This window comes from Ambystoma mexicanum, chromosome 12 (assembly GCF_040938575.1).
Source record: "Ambystoma mexicanum isolate Mex_15411 chromosome 12, UKY_AmexF1_1, whole genome shotgun sequence".
In the NCBI taxonomy this organism is placed as follows: domain Eukaryota; kingdom Metazoa; phylum Chordata; class Amphibia; order Caudata; family Ambystomatidae; genus Ambystoma; species Ambystoma mexicanum.
In genome coordinates, this window is record NC_090936.1 from 897,580,795 (window position 1) to 897,599,975 (window position 19,181).

The 19,181-nt window shown below is 45.5% G+C and overlaps 1 protein-coding gene across 3 annotated transcripts in view; it reads left to right on the forward strand.

The window, feature by feature from the left end:
- The window catches only part of TBC1D15 (TBC1 domain family member 15), a 1,818,951-nt gene that overhangs the window by 1,787,128 nt on the left and 12,642 nt on the right, over positions 1 to 19,181 (forward strand). The gene's annotated exons all lie outside the window — the stretch shown is intronic.

Below are 19,181 nucleotides of genomic sequence, written 5' to 3' on the forward strand. Positions count from 1 at the left end.
CATGATTTGAGAATGTCTTTTGACTTTGTATTGTGTTTTATGGGCTATGGGGTCTTTTACTCTATAGGTCTTCATGTGTTTTTGGTATGTGTGTTACACAGCACCCTCAGTGCAGTAACACAGGGTTGTCATAGTGACCCCCAGACATAGACTCTATACCCTGGGACTGACTACTGTCTCCCAGGGCATGTAAAGTCACCATTGACTTTACAGGTAGGGGTAATTCGATTGCTCCTGGGTCTGTTTTTCAAGGGGGCACTGTCCAGTCACGCCTTGTCGAGTTTGTGGCTGGTGGCAGTGGTTACCACGCGAAATATTCCACCAGAATATTTCCTATGGGATTTTCCCATTCATTTTAAACGCAACACTTTTTTTGGTGCAATCCCTGCCGGCGCTGATGAAAGAACTGGATCTATACAGAACTTTGTCCGGGTTAAAAATGAATAGGCAGAAATCTGAAGTGTTGAACTTGTCAGTGAATGTTGATACACTGGATAGGCTGGGCTCCAGTACACAATTAAAGATAGCGAAGGAAGGCATCACATACTTGGGCAAGAAACATAGGCGCCCAAACACTGGGATTAGTGAAGACCTTGGAGTGAGAGTTGAGGCCTGGGACTCAGCGGTCAAGCGAGGCGCACTGTCGGAAAACCCCTCCCCATTTTACCCACTTTTCGGAAACCCAGAGTTTCCACCAGGAATGATACAGGGGGCATTTAAGGCTTGGATCAGGGCGGGGTGCATGAAGATACACGATATGTATAAGGGCCTTTGGGGAGTGCGTACGGGATATGGGGCTTACAGAGAAAGATCAGTTTAGATATACTCAACTAAAACACTGGTTAACCGACCCAATGATCAAGGGTGTAGCAATAAGAGATTTTACCCCATTTGAGGGATATATCACGACCCACATTGGCTCAAGAAAATTGGTATCAAACATTTACAGATTCTTAAATGACAATGTGGAAGGGATTAAATGGAATTATATGGAAAAGTGTGAAAGGATCCTGGGTGAGGTCATTACGGTTAGACAGTAGGAATATTTATGGACGGCTATCCCGAAGCGGACGCGGGTCATTCAGGTGAGGGAAATGTGGATTAAAATGCTTTTACAGTGACACTATTCTCCAGAAAGGCTTCATACAATGTTACCATCGACATCCAATTTATGCTGGACGGGTTGTAATAAGGTGGGGAATTGGCCACATATATGGTAGGAGTGTCCGGGAATACAAGCATTCTGGTCAGGTGTGAAAATACAGATGCAAAAGATGTTCCAGGGGACAGAGCAAATTACTTGACCTGTCAGCGGTATTTGACATCGTTAACCACCCCACCCTGCTGTCCCGCCTTGCCCAGATTGGAATCTCTGGTCAAGTGCTAGCCTGGTTCTCTTGTTCCTGGCCGATAGATCCTTTCTCTCCCTCCTTTTTTTCTCTGGTTCTTGACTTCTGGGCTGTGGAGTGTTAGGGAGAATTCTCATTCTATGGCTAAATTCCCTCACTTAGTGAGTCCCCCAGTAGCTCTGCTGGACTTCTGGAGTTTATTTTTTCCACTTGGTAAGAGTGTGCCTCTTTTTCCCACTCTTACCTGTGTTTTGTCATGTGCATTTCTACTTGTTGTGTGATCTTGGACTCTGGAGCACATCACTCCATGAGCCCAACTTGTTGTGTGTGTTGCACAGCACCTTCAGTGCAGTAACACAGGGTTGTCTCTAAGACTTCCCAATGACACCTTTTTCTAGGGCTGACTACTGTCCCCCAGAAACAGGTAAAGTTGCCATTAACTTTACATTTAACTACAGACCCAGTACAACCCATCTTACAGGAAAGGGTTAAAACCTACCCCTTGTTGTCTGTGCCTCTCTGAGCTTTGTTTTGCTCTTTTAACATTTAGACTTGGCTGGTGGCAGTGGTATCTACCCTAACTTTTCTACCACGATTATACTATATAAATGTGATGTTGTTTTAGGCTATTATATTAGCCTCGAACATAAACCCGCTTGACGAAATGCTCTTTCTTTTTGCTCCAGTTGGGTTTAGTCGCCATTTCTTTTTGTTAAAGTCCTTCTTGTGTTTTACTTTGAGTGGCAAACCAGGTTTGCCTTCTTGGTTCACCGTCTTTTGGCAGGCTTCTGCCAAGAAGCCCTCCTCTGGGCACCTGGGTGTCTAGGTGGGCTGAATGTGAGGGAGGGGTGTAGTCACCCCTGCACCGGGTATCCTAGGAAACCCAAGTTGCACTTTGCCATGATTGGTTGAGGTGGTTGTCCGGGCTGGACAACGCCCCCTGCTGCGTGATTGACAGCCAGGCTGTGTCAATGGGGGATTTTCGCATAAAAGGCAGGACTCTTGGGCTGGAAGTCAGAGTCGCCACTGGAACTACAAGGAACCGAAGAGAAGTGGAGAAGAAGACAGCTGCTGCAATTACCTCGGCCCCGTGAAGTCCTGCTGCAGTCCTGAACTATCTACCCTTCATTGACCAGAGAAGATCCAGTCCGGAGTCGTCTTCTCTTGAGCCTGGTGGGGTCAACTAGCTCATGTTCCACAGCTAGAGGATCCTCTTCACGGTCGAAATCACTTCACCCTCCTGTAGTGGTCCAGATAGCCATCTGAAGAGCCTCTCCTGTTTTAAAGGAGCGCACCTTTTATTCACCGTCGCTGCTGCTGGCCTCATCCCTGAGTGGTGCAGACCCCTCCAGACGTCGTCCTTCTCGTCTCCACGACCGAAGTACCAGGAAACGTGGGTCTGCAGGAAACTACCATGAACAACTGCCGTGGCACCAGCTTCTTCGTTGAATAAGGTACTATGTTCTGCTTCGAGGAACTAGGGTCAATCCATTTTCTCCCCATCCAAGGCTTGCCCTTGTCTTCCTTCCCTCTTATAACTTTTGTTTCCTCTGTTGACAATATCCAAGTACTCCTGGCAACGTTGAATCTTGAACTGTCTGACTGTGTGATCCTCGACAACAGGAACACGGTTCCACTTGACACTGGCTCCGGCCTATTGACTTTTGTATTTCTGTCAGCAAGTGTTCTCTGATTCTGTGTGCCTTGACAAAAGTATTGCCTATGATTTTTGCCCCCAACTCTCTCTGGTTAGCCCAGGTGCTAAGTGTGTTTTGCCCCAGTAACATTTCTTTAGTACGACCGAACTGTCAAAAAGTGATCGCATACGTATCCCCGGTAACGTCCTTTGTTTCGCAACACCGGTCCGCCAAAACATAAGGTACTTACCTTGAGTTATTCTATGCCAAGAGAATTGGTTGTTTGTGTATTTTACGTGTGGTTTTGAATTTATAGAAGTGTTGTGTTTTACAGATGGTTTAAAAATAAATGTACTTATATTTTTTTACCTGAAACCTTGAGTCAGTGTTTGCTTGAGTCACAGTAATTGTGATCCCTTTTTGTAATCTCTGCTACTGCTCATAAACTCTTGAGATAAGCCTGGCTGCTCCACTACTGCTACCACTTTAACATAGTAGTACAGGCTTGTACCAAAGGTGAACTTGTATTACCACTTTTAGTCTTAATTGTGTGTAGTGGTCCCTAAGGGCACTGCACAGGATTCTGCCTAACATGGGGTACCACAGGGCTCCGCCTTGTCTCCTATTCTTTTTAATATCTATATTTGGCCATTGCTGTGTCTCATCCGCTCCCTCAGCGTCAGGTGATATTCATATGCCGACAACACTCAGATCCTGATCTGTTTAGATCTTGATCGGGCTAAGGTGTCGTCATGTCTTCATCAGTGCCTGACGGCCATGGGAGATTGGATAAGCCGCAACTGGCTGAAGTCGAATGGAGACAAGATGGAGGTGTTGGTGGTTGGCTCCCCCCTGATCCTGCACTTTGGGTGTCCTATTTCTGGCCATCCTCCCTCGGCCCTCTTCCTGTCCCAGCAGTTAAAGTGAAGAATCGGGGACTGGTCATGTCAGCTTCTCTTTCAATGGATGCTCAAGTGTCAGTGGTGTGTCAAACTGGCAACTTCCATCTTAAAATATTGAAGGAGGTGCTTCCCCTGTTGTCGGTCGCTCTGTGGCCTCCGGTGGTTGGGGCTATGGTACTGAGCTGCTTGGACTATTGCAATGCTCTTTATCTGGCTCAGTCGAAGGGCATAGTCCAGCTGCTCCATTGCTTGTAAAATCTGGCTGCTCGGGTGGCAATGAGCACACCTTATGGGGCCAATATTTTGCCTGTGCTGCGTTCTCTGCACTGGCTCCCTGTGGCTAAACACATCGGGTTTAAGGCACTGTGCATCGTCCATCGGACACTACACAATCAGGGTACTGAATATCTGTGGGCAAAATTCACCAGTTATCTGCCTAATCCCTCCCTGCAATCTGAGTCGGCAGGCTTGCTATGTGTGCCATCCTTTAGCCACTCGCGTATTGGTGGCCGGGCCTTCTTTGTGGCCGCTGCTCAGTTATGGAATGGCCTTCCATTGGCAGTGAAAAATCTTTCCAATCATTTGGCCTTGAGAAAGGCTTTCAAAACATATTTGTTGCTGATGGACCAGTGACCTTCCTCTCTAGCGCCATGTTACCTCTGGGTGACCACGCGCTTTAAAAATTCCTATAAAATGACATGTTCAAATCAATATAAAATAAGGTAATTTTTTAAAAAAAAGTACTTGTGACTGCTTTCACTTCATTTGATATTTAAAATTACTTATAATTGCTTTCAGTTCGCTTTAACTCATTGTTCCTTGCTTGCTTTCCAAATGCGCCTGCCAGCCCGGTATTACCCCTTCTTGGTTCACTCACCGGTCGGATCTTGCGGCTCCTGTGCGAGGTCCTCCGCTGCCCTGGGTTTTCCCCTGCCCTTGCAGTACCTCGCTCTCTCTCCCAGCAGCTTCCCATGGCTCTGCTCACCCAGTGATGCTCCACCTGCAGCTCGGGATCTTTACAACCGTTTCGCTCTGTCGTGCCGTCCTCCCTCTTGCGGTCTGCCACCGGTTTCCAGCGTCATTCAGCTATGCTTCCCACTGCATAAACTCTGCATCCCTAAACGGGTCTCAAGCACTCTGCTTGCCAAACCGCCGATCCACAGAGGTCTGCCTGCATCCAGCAGTTCGCAGCCCTGCTTCCACAGCTGTCTCCATTTCCAAAAGGATGTCGGCTATTAAAGTTCCAGCCGGCATAATGAGTGCAGAAAAGACTACACCTATCACCATTAAGAACAACAGTCCTGCCTTTCGCATGCTGTCCTCCTCCTTGTCCCAGTACACAGTTGAAGCTGATATTTGTCTGTATTAACAAAATAAGGATGTGTCTTTCTAGTTGGTCTCTTACTCGTTCAAGTGTTGAACTGGTGTGTCTTGGGTAACGTTTCAAGGGAAGGACAGGGAAAGGGCCGACAATACCCTACAAAGGGTTGAGGGGATAGGGTTCATTATAAAAAGGAAATGGGGGGTACCATGTCACACCTAAGGACGTCTGCACCCCACTCCCCAAGTCGCCTCAACCCAAGTGATCCTCCCTCGCATATCCACCCTCAGGGTCAGCATCAAAGAGCGATGACCTTTCCATTGCCAACCGAGAGGAGGATACAGGGGGAAAAGAAGTGAGGATGCCCACAGGTTCCTCACAGCTGTCTGAACTGTGCTTCCCAGCTGATTGTGTCCAACAAACCTGTGTTACCTCTTGCTTGGTGTACACTCCTTTTTTGGATTGATTTTTCATTCCTGTGATTACTTCTACTGAGGTCCTTTTGTACAACATACGGGAAGGAATCCACACTGTAGAATCCACAAAAGACACATACCCACGTTTTCCCTCACAACACATTACAAATGCAAGTCACAGCTTTATCTTTTTGAAATAAGAGTGGTTATGTGATGAGAGGACAGTTATTATTGTTCCTTCCAGTCGTACAAAAGTGGTATAATAATTGTAAATGTGCTGCACTCTGCTCTCATTCCAGCAATCTAAATTCTCATGTGCTCATGTGGGGCACACTTCTCTAAGAGCCAGACCATTTTTGGGTTCGAGATCAAGCTGGCATGCAATGAGAAAAACAGGAAATGGTCTGACCTTATCTTGCTACAACTCACCCTATTGGAACACCATGCCAATCGCAGTGAGGACTGCTCCAGCGCTCCTGCAATTCAGGAAAGAATTCAAGACCCTGCTCTTCAGTGACTAAAGAGTCACTTAGGACTTTCTACTCCTTGGTACAACCTGCAGGATGCAATATCCATGCGCTACTATAACCTTAACTTCATCCTTTCACCGAACTCTGATAACCCCATTTAACCTGTACAGCACTCTGTTGCTCTTGTGATTGGGCGGCCCGCCACAAATACCCACTCTGACTCAGATGGCAAGTCCAAGGGTGTTTATTCCAGAATATAAATCAGAATGTGGTGTTCAGCCCCCGTTTCAAGGGCTGTAATGGGGGTAACGGCCCTGCAGTCCAGGTTAATGGCCCGAGAGAAAGGGAAGGCGCTGAAATAAGGTGAGTAGGGAGTTGGAGGGATGTAAGAAAAAAAGAAGGGAAAAAAAGGGGGGCAGAGGTTGGGGGCGGTTCAAGCCAATGTTTGTAGTCACCTGATTGGCTGAAACCCTCGCCAGGGTGCTAATGGCTGATATAGTCTTGGGATGGTCAGGTCAACCAGGTCTTGAGAAGTTTGGCGCCATTTCCCCCCTCCCTAGCACACTAGTCCATACCGGGGATATTAGTAGCCTCTGCAATGGTGACACCTAACTGTCTGGTGTTGTATCTGGTTCTATTAGTGGCTTCCTTAAACAGATGGCTAACTGACTCCCTATAGGTCTTCTACTCTTTCCCTGACCTAACCTGCTTAGTATTCTAGGGAGTTAGGGATGGTGCCCTCTTTCACCCAGTGTCACTCTCTCATCTCTTAAACAGGTTGTTACCTGTCCCTGCACTACATTAGTCTCTGAGATGGGCTCCTCTCACCACTCTTATCTCTCACTCCGTCTTCCCACCTCCACCCTTTGCTCTTAATTCTCTTCTCACTCTTGTTCCTACTATCATCTCCAAGTATCCCTCTTAGTCCATTTCCACTGTTATCTTCTCTTCACTCCTTCCTCCCACTCTATTTCCTTGCCTCTTGCTATTCTTATAGTAATACCTCTCCGCACCTACCCACTACTCCTATTCTCCCACTCCCTCTCAGTTTTACTACTCTCCCTCCACTACTATTATCACTTCTCTAATGCCACACCTGTCTCTCACAACCACCTACTACTATCAACTTCCACTCTACTACCTCTTCCTCTCACTCACTACTCCGGTTATCTACTATCTCTACTCCCATCTACTAGTACCTCCACCGCTACTACAACTACAGTACTCCTACTCCACGCACTCTCCATTCTCACACACAAATACTCCACAGACCGCCGTCCCCGCCCCGTCTCTCCGATAGCTACCTCCCTGTGGTCGCTCTTGCCTCCTCTGGTCTCTCAGATCCTACCTTGCTTGAAGGGATGTGATGGGGTTTCTGGAGAATTCATAGGGGCGACTAAGCACCGCCCCCTTCCTACTGAATTTTTAGTACATAGCCTGCAGGGGCACACATGGACCCAGTGCTTTTTCAAACCTCCTGGGAGGCTTTTATCCACAATATGTCTCACTGGTGGTTTAGTGGGATTATTATCAAGGAGGCCCCTGTGGGGGCTATATTCATAAATATTAATCCCTGGTGGGCTAGTGGTGGCTTCTCATTGCCCGGGTTCCAGCTCATGCTGTCAGCTGGAGCTGCGCTTTCCTCCGTCTGCGGTTCACATCCACCGATGGCCGGTGTTGCACTGCTCTCTGAATCCTGTGTAATTGTGTAGTCAACAGCTGCATGACCCGGGCATCCAGCGTCTCCCTTAGCATCTTAGTTGGGTGCGTTGTGCTGTGGGCACCACAGCAGCTTCTTTGTGGCAGTGTTCTCTTGTGGCAGAAGGTAAGGAGGGCCTGGGATGGAGCGTGCCCTGATGCAGGCACCTTGCAGGGGTGTTGTGAGGCTATACTCTCTCCCAACACTGACATGGCCTGCAAGCAGACCTGTCACACATTCTAGCTAGTGTTATGCTATGTAAAGGTTAATACAAAATGACATCAGGCAGGATTAACAATAATTATGTATGATATGTATGAATAGATTAACAATAATTAACATATCCAACAGGCTAGGCAATAATGACCATTGGGCAGAATAAATAGTATTGACCCCATGTAGGATTCACAATAATGCCCATTAGGAAATACAAGCATCAGGGATGAGTGGCATTCATGATTATCAGGCAAGATTCACAATAAGTGTCATCAAGGGGCATTAGCAATAATAACAACAATAAACAGAACTAGAAGTAATGACCATTGATCGTCGCTCACAATAATGACAATTGGGCAATAGTAACAATACTGACTAGCAGACAGGATTAGCAATACTGAACATCATGCAAGTTTAGAAATAATGACCACCAGCAATAATTATCAATAATTACTATCAAGTGAAGACGGTCAAGAGTGGCAAATATAATCATCCAGCAAGATCGGTGTTAATGACATTAGGCAGGATTGGGAATAAAGGCTCCATAATGCTTTGTGTGCATAATGTGCTAGGATTCCACCAACCACTGCCTCTCATTAGCACACCATCCCAAATTAAATCCCCTGCAGACACCCTTATTAAGCATATCTTCATTCATGTGGTCACATGCCCCTCATATGTCCTCAGTACCAACTAACATTTGTGAGGGGTCCGACATGTGAGGCTGACAACTTTGTAAAGGTTTTACAAAAGATGCCATTTTATTAACTCAAAAGGTTGGATAAACGCCTCACTAGGCCTACCCTGATGAGGATTTCCCTGCCTAAAATAAATTAAAGGAAACACTTTAACAAAAGGATTCTATGCCTCACACTTACTCATACACAACTTAACAAGGCAATATATGGCAGTTCAACAGCAACAAATAAAACAGTTAAATTCACATCATAATAACTGTTTCTACTTCTAATCCGGATAAATTCCCCTTCCCATATTCAAGTAGGATTTTGTTTAACAGTCCAAAAAGGTTAAAGAAATCCGGTATCATAAAAAGATCTCTTTTGGTTCTAACTTAAGAAAACACAGTTCCAATTTGATAACAGCAACTTCTTGAAATAACGTCTATTCAGCAACTCGGAATATTTTCTTACTTCATTGGTTTCAACAAAAAGGTCTTTGTCAGGATATTTCTGCACCAGTTCACAAAACAATGTGTTTGAAAATATTAAGGATTTAAGCAGCAGTTCACAGAACACTTGCTTCAATGTTATTAATTTGTCAGGATGTGTTAGGGAGAATTCTCATCTATGGCTAATTTCCCTCACCTAGTGAGTCCCCCAGCAGCTTTGCTGGACTTCTGGAGTTTATTTTTTTCCACTTGGTAAGAGTGAGAGCTTTTTCCCCTCTCTTACCTGTGTTTTGCTATGTGTTTCTACCTGTTTTTGTGATTGTGGACTCTCTTCTTTTTGTGTGTCACACAGCACCTTCAGTGGCGTGGCACAGGGTTGTTTTTGAGACTTCCCTCGACTCCATTTCTGAGCCGACTACCGTCCCCCAGAAAAGGGTAAAGTTACCATTAACTTTACTTAGTCAATCTACCACAGATCCAGTACACCCCATCTTCCATGGAGTACTGGAAAGGGTTAATTCGTATCCCTTTTTATCTGTACCTCCTAGAGCCTTGTTTCGCTCTTTTAACATTTAGACTTGGGTGGTGGCAGTTGGATCTACCCTAACTTTTCTTCCGCGATAATATTAGATAAACGTGGTACTGTTCTTGGCTATTATATTAGACTTGAACATAAACCCGCTTGACCAAATTGTCTTTCTTTTAGCTCTGGTTGGGTTTATTCACCATTTCTTTTTGGTAAAGTCCGTCTTGTGTTTTACTTTGCGCAGCAAACTAGGTTCGCCTTCTTTGTTCACTGTCTTTTGGCAGGCTTCTGCTCAGAAGCCCTCCTCAAGGCGCCTGGGTGTCTAGGTGTGCTGAATGTGAAGGAGGGGTGTTGTCACCCCCTGCACAGGGTATCCTAGGAAACCCAAGTCACACTTTGTCATGATTGGCCAGGGTAGTTTTCCGGGCTGGACAAACCATCTGCTGGGTGATTGACAGCCAGGCTGTGTGAATGGGGGTTTTTCGCAATAAAGGCAGGTCTCTTGGGCTAGAAGTCAGAGAGTCGCCACTGGAACTACAAGGAACCGAAGAGAAGCGGAGAGAACGACGGCTGCTGCAAATCCCCCGTCCCGGTGAAGCCCTGCTGCAGTCCTGAGCTATCTTCCCTTCAACAAATTAGAGAAGATCCAGTCCGGAGTTTTCTTCCCTTGAGCTTGGTGGGGATAACCAGCTCACCTTCTACAGCCAGAGGATCCTCTTTCTTGGTCGAAATCGCTGCACACTGCTGTAGTGGTCTGAATAGCCACCTGAAGAGCCTCTACTGTTTTTAAGGAGCGCACCTTTTATTCCTCGTCGCTGCTGCCGGCTTCATCCCTGTGTGGTGCAGACCCCCTTCAGACGTCCTCCTTCACAACGAAGCTCCAGGAATCATGGGTCTGCGGGAAACCAACAGGAACAACTGCCAGTGTACCAGCTACACCATTGGAACAAGGTACTGTGTTCTACTTGAGGAAACTGGGTGAATCCCTTTTCTTCATTTTCGAAGGCTTGCCCTTGTCTTCCCTCCTTATTATAACTTTTGCTTCCGAACATTGAGAATATCTAAGTACGTTTGGCTGCGTTGAATCGTGAACTGTCTGACTGTGTGATGTTCAGCAACAGGCCCCGGTGTCTTTCGACCCTGGCTCCGGCCCTTTTTGAACTCCTGTCTCTAAGTGTTTCTTGATTCTGCCTGCCTAACCAAAATTTTGCCTATGATTTTTGCCTCCAACTCCCTCTGGGTATCTCAGGTGCTAAGTGTGTTTTTGCCCCGGTAGCATTTCATGTCACGGATACGCGTTTATTTAGTAGACCGAACTGTCAAAAAGTGATCGCAATCGTATTCATGGTAACGTGTTTTGTTCATAACACCGGTTCATTCAAACACAGGGTAATTACCTTGAGACTTATTGTACAAAGTGAATTGGTTAGTTGTGGTATATTTAACGTGTCATTTTGATTTGAGTTTAATAGAAGTGTTGTGTTTATAACGAATGGTTCAAAAATATGTACTTATATTTTTTACCTGAAACCTTGAGTCAATGTTTGCTTGAGTCACAGTAATTGTGGTCCATTTGTGTAATCTCTGCTACTGCTCATATACTCTTGAGATAAACCTGGCTTCTCCGCTACTGCTACCACTCTGACATAGTAGTACAGGCTTGTACCAAAGGTAAAACTTGTATTACCACCTGTGGTCTTAATGGTGTGTAGTGGTCCCTAAGGACACTGCATAGGATTCTGCCTAACAGGATGATTCTGCATTAGTCAACCAAACACTTTACTGGTTCTTCAACTTCTTCAAGACTTTTAACCACACCACAGTACTTCAAAGGCTTCCACCTGGTCCACTCACCTGCCAGACTTATTAAGACAAAGCTCTCTGCTCTGGTGTACGTCTGCCAGAACAGATCCAACTACTACAACAATCTCTGACCTGGTGTACTCTCCTGCAACAAATAAAGTTCCCCATATCATAAGTTAGGGGACTGCCATCCCCTGCAATCTATCACTAGCTCATAAGAAAGCCAAACACTTCAAGATACATTTGTATGAAATTTGCAATAATGTATGATTATTTCGAGAGAGAACTGGTTTGTGTACATACACCAGACTTAAGTTTCACAATTCGTTTTTCTTAAAAACTTTTATTCAAAAGAAAAAGGTGACCCAACGCGTTTCGAGATAATCTCTCTTCATCAGGGGTCTTCAAGTAATGATTGATTTAAAGTATGATCAATAAAGGTAATTAATTTCTCCAATGTTGAACCAATTTCCAATCACTGTGACTTGTACAATAGTAATCCAATAAAAAGACATGTCTCTTAATAGATTTTACAGAAAGTCTCTAAGAGAATCGTAAGCATAACTGGCATTCAAACGTATGTCATAATGTCACCAGTGAACTCACACTGGTCATAGGTAAATTTTATTTACAAGACAAAAATCAGAGGCATCATTACATTTACCAAATAATGAGACATATTGTCTCAGCGCAATCCTTCCATCTGTCCACAATGTTCTACTATTGCTTAAAAGGGTGTACCTTAGGAGATATCAATCATGAGGGGGACTCGGGGACTCAGAGTTCTATTTAGTTGTCCAGAGTAATCAATATTCTTGTTCCAATAAGATACCCTACAGTGGAACATAGATGTAATATTCCTTAAAATGTTACCCGTATTGTAATGGGGCTAGAAGAATGCTCAAGGTTACAACTTACCTCGTTTCCTCAAAGTGTAAAAGAATCTTCCAAAAAATCAAGATGATCATGTGAGAGATGGAAAGATGTCTGTCTTCCCTCTGTAAACATTAAATGGTATATCATACAAAAATACTGCCTCTTAGAACTGAGAGGACATTTCATAGGAATAATAAATAAAATTGTGAGTGCTTACTCCAATGTTAGCTCTGCAAATGTAAAGTGCTAATGGTGCTCCCAGTAAATCATCTAAGGATAATGTTCATCTGTGAAAACGGAGAACATGCATCTAATAAATGTACAATCCAATATGGAAAAGGTAGGTCAAATAATAAAAATAGGGAGTGCTTACCCCAATGTTAGTGCTGTAAATGGAAAGTGCTAATGGTGCTCCCAGTAAATAGTCTGCTAAGGAAAACATTAAACTGTGAAAAAAACAGAGAATAGACATCTAATAACTTAACCACGCAGTATGAACAAGGTAGGCCAAATACTTGTAGTAGTGGATGAGAACCGCCTGACATGGCTTACCTATCTGCATTTCTTACATAGGTAAATCCCCTTGTGTATATGCAGCGTCTGCAGAAGGGATCGCTGCAGATATGGTCGCTGAACACACCGGCGTATGGGGAGAACGTGATGACGTCTTGCGCAAAGACGTTTGGGACGTCATTAATGTAAATAAAACTGTGATATGGAAACGTACGGTCAAGAGTACTCTCCTGCCAGGTCAGAGTTAACTACTACTTGTCAGTACTTCAGTGGTAAAGTTTGAACTCAAACAAAACAACTTAGCAATGTCTTTTGCTCCGCAACCTCAAATATAAGCACCACCTCAAGGAAAATAAGAGCCACTCTGATGCTGTTTGTTACACCCATGTGATTGTAACATTCTTTGGAGGTTATGCTCCACTCCCTCTGAACGTCCTCCCTCAGAAGGGCAGCCTTCCTGCCACTCTTGTTTCTTCGCCTTTTCCACTAACCAACCTCTGATAAGGTTTCTGTTTAAATTTCACACTTTTTTGGCTTTTGCAATGTTGGTTTAAGTCGTTCTCTCTTAGGACCTCCTGGGCAACAATTTGTATCAACATTGAAAACACCAACTGTCTTCTTTTGTCGTCGTAATTATGGTTCTTTCTTAATTGCTTTGGTATATTTCTCTTTTGGCTTTGGCAATGAGGGTTTATCTTTTCTTGTATAGATATTGCCCCTTTTCATTTCTGGCTCTTTTTAGGCCCCACAATGTCACAATCATAGGCTTCAGATATAGTAATCAGATACTTAGTTTGCCATATGTGCCCTTTTAAATCAGCTGGGTTGTTAATGGAATAATTAACCTGTTTTCTGTCAGTTTGGTATTCAAAAGGGTTCTTCTTCACTTGTTTTACTTCAATTATCACTTTACTACAGTTGAGGCCCCTGCACTTGGCTATTGGGCGGATATGGAGCACTCCGGGGCCACTATCTAACAGTGAACTCACTGGGTGTGGCGTGCGCGTCCGTTCGCCTCGCTGTTTCCAGGTTATCTGCTTCACTTTTCCCACGTGGTCCGTGAATCTCTTATTCACAGTCCTCCGCGGCTCACGTCCATCACCAGCAGGGCTCTCCTTGCTCCCACAACACGTCTGTGCTCGCCTGCCACCGGTGCCTGTCCAACTAGGGGGAACATCACCAAAAGGTGCGCTTTCCACTGCGCATCCTCTGCAGCTGCATTACTCAGATGTAGAGTCTTCTCTCCCGACGCTTCCCACTGCACCAGCACTGCCACTACGGTCTGGAGCAATCGGGACCCTCTCCGGACCGGCATCAACCTCATACGCCATTGTGGTCTCAGCATCTCTGCTCCCACATGACTTCTGCTTTTGGTGCTGACACGTGGAGGTAGAAAAATTACCCCACCTTCTACTGCTGCTCCCTCCTATGGCCTACACCTGAGGGGGCTTTTTATGCCTCCCAGTCCTCCACAGGTGTGGGTCATTATTCTTAATTGACTGCGACCCGCAGTCCTGTGCCTCTGCAGTCTTCTTCATCCCAGCACGTAGGGATGTATGGAACTTGTAGTCCATAATATAGAATTCAGCTTTTTTAGTGAAATTATCATTATCACGTTCACATGTTATCTTGTACCTATTCACCAAAGTACTATGAGTATTCCAAGCATTATTTTACTTTCCAGAAGAGTATGTTTTTTCAGGAATTAAATTGGTAACATTTTAAAGACTTCTTCCTTAATTCTCTGGGACTCATAGGGGCTTTTATGTTTATAAACGTCAGTGATTTTAAGAGGGTTTTTCTGACTTTCAGGACATAACTGTGGTTATTTTGATCTATATTCCGACAGTCAGTTTAGGAAAATAAAAACTCTCTCTGACAGCATGCCATTACATATTCCGGCATTACAGATATTGCCTTCCTTGAGGAAGCCAAATATTGCATCTTATCCCCCCGAAGTCCTCTTATTTGCCTGGGGCCCTTCGCCTCCCAAGTGTTCCTCCTGGCTAACACCACCCCCAGAGTTAGGATCAGGAAGCGTCTGCCTTTCCCTGGCCACCTGGGAGGAAACATAAGGTAGGGTTTTTGTGAGGACTCCATAGGATTCATCACATATACCCCATCTTCCATCTGCTCCACAGACGCTGCATCACCTTTCATAGCCACTCCTCATATGGGACAGACTTGTATAAGCCCAGCATAACATGCTGAGAAATGCACACAGCCAAACGCCCTCCCCGCATCGCCCTACTGCTGTATTAATCCCAACCCAAATACACACTAGCAGATCCCAGAGACCTATGCAACAGCACATGAAGCACCCAGCTTCTGCCAACACCAGGACCACCAATACACAGAGGCTGCCATTTACAAGCAGCACTGCCGACTCCTCCAGGATTAGAGAGCAAGCAAGGAAGTGCAATACAAGGGTCTCACGTGTGAGGACAGCAGACTGATATCTACACCTGCATATGTTCTCGCTTGTTTCTGTCTCTCAGAGGAGTAAAGAGGCATGTATGCACATTGGGCGAATTCTGGACCTCGGTTGCAGGGGTAACATAGGTCTCATTGTTGGGAGTCTGGGTATGGGGATAAGCTCTAGGGAAAGTTCAGGGGGGTTAAACATTTGCCTCTGACATGAAGCCAAGCTGCACTTCACAGATTTGAATCGTGGCAGGTTGATAAAGTTGAGTACCATTAAATTGGGTAATATTAACATTTAATATGACAGTGTTTAGAAATTGGAGGAATCTGGCATGAAGGGCTTTATAAAATTGTGATATTGCCACTATGACCGGCATCATGGCATCATAAAAGGCATCATGCATGAACGAGATATTAGAAAATTGAGAAATGTCCAAAGATGTATAACCAAATTAAGCAGACGTAGACTGAACATGCATTTGATTCCCACTTAACATATGCAGGAAAGTGACACTCGACAGAACACCTGTTTAATCACAGACTGTAACATCAATGGGTCGGTCACTGTCTTTAGAAGAGCACTCAAGGGATTGTTTATATGATAAAGTGGGGCATAAAGTATGGCTTTTTTGCACTACTACTTTGGAGCTAGAATAACAAAGATTTGTCAGAGTAGAGCTTGTTGTACCTTCCTCTGTATCGTTTTTTCCGTCATTGTAGTCCTTAGAAAAAATGTAAACTTTCATAGGCCTGGTGTCTTCTTTCTACTCCACTACCTTATATTAACAATGTGGTCAGTCATAGGCCAACTAATTACAAGACGTAACGTAGCAGCCACCATACCGGAACCACCTATTGGAATGGATTGTGTCCTTCCACCTTTTCCTCATCTTTGATAATCTCCGTCCTGCGTCAGCTGCTTTGGAAGAATGTTCTCTGCAGAGGGCGGACTCATTGTTCCTTGACAACTGCCGTCCGCTCTCGAGCATGACGTCACCAACAATACAAATAGCACGCACTGCGCCGTTACTACAGTTCGGTTCTTCCATTGCACAGTTTGCTTCGGATACAGTGTGCTTTCGTCGTTTCCGATGGTTAAACTCAATAATGTCAACTCCTAAAACTGGATTCAAGATATGCAGAGACTGGGGGGGCAAAGATGTCCATTACAGATCCACACCGTGTTTGTCTTGGGTGTCTCGGGCTCCACCACAAGACGTAGGACTGCAGTCCCTGACAGGAAAGGCACTTAAAGAGAGGGAGGGGAATCCTCACTATGGGTAGGCCTCTGTATAAATCCCCATTGACGACTCCTTCGAAAGGAGGTCTTCCAACGAAAGGAGTTCTTGAGGGGGGTTTCACCACCAAGAAAGTGCACCAAAGAAGCGCTTGTGCTCTTGCCGTGGTTCCCATCACTCGTCATCTTCGGCTTCTCATAAGAAGGCCAAGAAAAGACATCAAAGGTCCAGCTCGATGTCTTCTGAATCCTCTCCCGTGCACAAGATAGCATGTCCAGGTAAGTCAGCCTCTAAGGTCCAGTGGGAGACTTTTCGGCTTTGAATGTTAAAAATCTTTGAGAAGGCGCCTTTGGCACCTTCTGAGAAACCGAAAAAGTACCATGACCCCATTGCGCCTCTTATGGCCGAAAATACTTCAAAGGTTACCTCTCGCGTGCCCTCGATCTCAGGCTCTAAACGTGCATTCGACACCTTGAGTCGAGGAGAGGCCTAAACCTCATTCTTCTGTGTCTCCGAGTAAGGGTTGAGTCCTTTGGAAGCAATGGACGGAACCTGTGAATGTTTTTTAACCTTTACCAAAAAAGAGACTTCAAGTCCATGTCATCTATCTTTGAGGACAATTAGGCCCTGATTCACAGAAGCATTTTATAATGGTGCAATCCCTTTGGAAAACGCCATGTGAATCAGGCCTTTAGTCATCTGATCAGGATACCTCTCCATTCGGAATTGAATATGGGAGCCTAAATGTTGCAGAGGCTCTCATTCCTGAGGACTCCAGAATATCTGGGATGGGGGAAGGCCTGCTGCAGCTTTTCAGCAGGATGATGTTACTGACATTTTAGACAAGGGTCCTCAGAAGGATCCTGTGTTACCATTTCACTCTGCTTCACAAAAAAAAGGTAATGGCAAACTGGGAAACTCCGGATACGTACCCCGTAGTTAACAAAAAAAATTCTCACTAGAAAATGTAAGTCGATTCCAAGATGGCGGCCAGGAGGGACGGACGTGCGTTAGCAGCCTCGTCCCTACTGGACTGCTCTATAAGCATGATTAAGAAGATACGTGTGTCCAGAATGACAACAGGGACACTGGAATAGTGGCAGTACTCACTTAGAGCATCAAGACCTGAAGGAGGAGACCGTGACGGGAGGGGCCGGAGCGGAAGGTCAAGAGAAGGTTAGAAGCGATCCACGCTGAAAGACAGGTCCCGGAGCCACTGGAATAGGTGGGCCAACATGAGGCGGCAAGAGCCAAGGGAGCAAAAGGTGCGTGTATCACGCAGGACACCCCCTGCAGGACAGGGCTTTAGAAGAGGACAGACGTGGCGGGCTAGATACCGGCGGAGCACCTGAAGCGAAATGGCAGCCGGGGAGTAGAAAATGAATGTGCCGGAGCAGCAATGCTGGGTTGTTGATGATGCGGACTGTCTTATATGCGGGAAGTAAAGGTGAGGGAAGCTTAAACACTGGGCCCCCTCATGCTCCTAGGGGGCCACCATATTTAAGGAAAAGGAGGAGGTGTTGCTTGCCACCGGTCTGATTCGCTCCATAGACTCGGGTATCCCACCCATCTGGGGAGGTCACCGGAAGAATTTGAGCGTGAGATGATGGAGCAGCTATACGTTTTGGAGGCCCTCTAAAGGGGACTGAGGCGGCACCCCACGAAGCAGAGAACAATTAACATTGAAGGCAAGGAAGGGGAATGTAGTTAAGAAAAGTGGAGGAAGAGGCAAAGTACAATCCCCTGCACTTGTAGCCCCGGCATTGGAAGGAGACTGGCCAGGAGGGCCTAGTTACCCCCAGATCTCCACCCATTAGCGCACATAGGAACATTAGTAAACAGTGAAAAAGGGAAGATAGAAGAGTGCAATTTTCCAGTTCTTGGATGCGGTGAACATCAGGAAATACATAGCCTGAGAACACATAAATATTCCCAATGTCCAAAAGTAAGGGGAAAGCAGCAACGGCGCCAGAAACCCCCAACAAAAAGAAAGGATAGCAGCATCACTGTGGGGGATGGAGGTTCCTCCTCGCCTCTTGCCACCCAGGTGGCAAGAGGCGAGGAGGAACAGGACATACTATTGAAGTTGAGTCCAGGAGTAGTGCCCATGGCAATGTACAAGAAGATCTGCAACAGTGCTTCAAAGAATTTCAGGATAAATTCATGATAACTGTCCAATCCCAATTTCCCCAATTGAAAGCTGAAATGAGACAATCCAAGCAGGAGTTGAAGTCTGATGTGGCGAAATTGAAAGAAAAGGTTGATACTACTGAGAGAGCACTACAGGATATAGTGGAGGAATCAAATCAAAACAATGAAAACGTATCGGAATCCATTGAGGATAAAGTCTTGGCAGCTACAGCTATCTATTTGGGGACCCCTACTCTCCGTATCACTACATATTATCCCCACCATAAATATCGCCGTATATATGGTTGTCTGGAACGGCCATAGGTGATATTTTTGGGGGGGATAATTTTGGGCGTTTTTGCGAGCGGGGGGCTTGCGGGGTGTCCACCACTCCTTTAACAATAATGCAGGAGTTGCGGGGGTGTCCCCCGCAGGTTCCATGGCTTAATAACTTGGCACAAATATGGCGATATTTTTGTATGGCGATATTTTTGCAGGGATATTAACACATGGAACCCTTCTCTCAGGGGAC